Source organism: Magnolia sinica, chromosome 18, assembly GCF_029962835.1.
Source record: "Magnolia sinica isolate HGM2019 chromosome 18, MsV1, whole genome shotgun sequence".
Classification (NCBI taxonomy): domain Eukaryota; kingdom Viridiplantae; phylum Streptophyta; class Magnoliopsida; order Magnoliales; family Magnoliaceae; genus Magnolia; species Magnolia sinica.
Window position 1 is genome coordinate 20578968 of NC_080590.1, and position 1255 is coordinate 20580222.

Sequence of the window (1255 nt, forward strand, 5' to 3'; positions counted from 1 at the left end):
GAATAGCCAAAGAATCTTCTGTGCTGATGGGCGGTGCTGATTAAGACGTCATCGCTGCAGATAAGATGTTGAGGTCTTCCTCTCCTTATACCTTTTAGAGAAGTTGTGATGGGACTGTAACATGGTGTTCGATTAGGGACCCAACTTAGTTTTATAGTTACATAAAGCATAAGAGTTTAAAACTCATCAAAACTCCTCTCTTTATCGCTCCATATGAATTTAACAATCTAAGTTCCTATAAAACATATGTTTGTATGTATCATAGTTGTAGCACTTTACCTCTTACATGAATTTCTGAATATATCACAACTTAGTGGGGGCCACTGGTATATCCAATCACATTATCTAACCCTTAGAACAATTAAGACCGTTCATCAATAAGGCCCACCTTATAGAATTCTTACACGTACGGCCCCATTTCAGTGGTGACCTAGAACCATAACTGATTTTCAATCACTCCTTGTTACGAGTACTGAGAATCATATTGTAAGGTTTTTTATTATAAAAGTTCCATATGATGCAACTGGATTCCAAGATGACCTAATGACTTATGGACGGTGGGTGATGAGTAATAATCAACATGGCCCACCCAAAAGAAAACAAAACAGGTGACGTTACAGCGTGTGGCCCCACCATATATGGACACGAACCGGGACCATTTCAACCTGCGGGAATCCAGTGGTGATGTGCATGGCTACTGTTACATGTAGAGTAAGTTAGCGTAGCCCACTACTCTATATTTAATTCAAGATAACGCAGTTCAAGGGCCATATTCAAGCGATTACATCACCCATTCACCTTTTTTTTTCTTTAAATTCAAACCTTTTCAAATGCTTCGGTGGCACGGCATTTTATCGATATACATGGAAATATTCTCTTTCTAAGTGTTTGACTTTATTAAAGAAAGTAGGCATGAAAGCAAAACAGACCCATGAACTGCAGACCATGGGATCCTTACTAGAGTGCACTTGAATATTGCTTTGGTGGGTGCGAAGGTGGGCCTACGTATGGTCACGTTTGGATCGTTGATAGGAGTGGCCTGGATATGATCATCACAAAGTTCTTGTCCATGTTGCTTGCCCTGATGGATGATGGTGATTATCTGATCAGGGTCGTCGGTGATCATAGGTGGGCCCCACAGAAATTTGCCGCATAGGAAGAATTCTTGGTGGATCGGTGGACGAGTATTACGCGTTTAAAGGGAGACTCGTGCGGAGAATTTGATTTTAGTCAACGGCCAAAAAAACCACGGTTA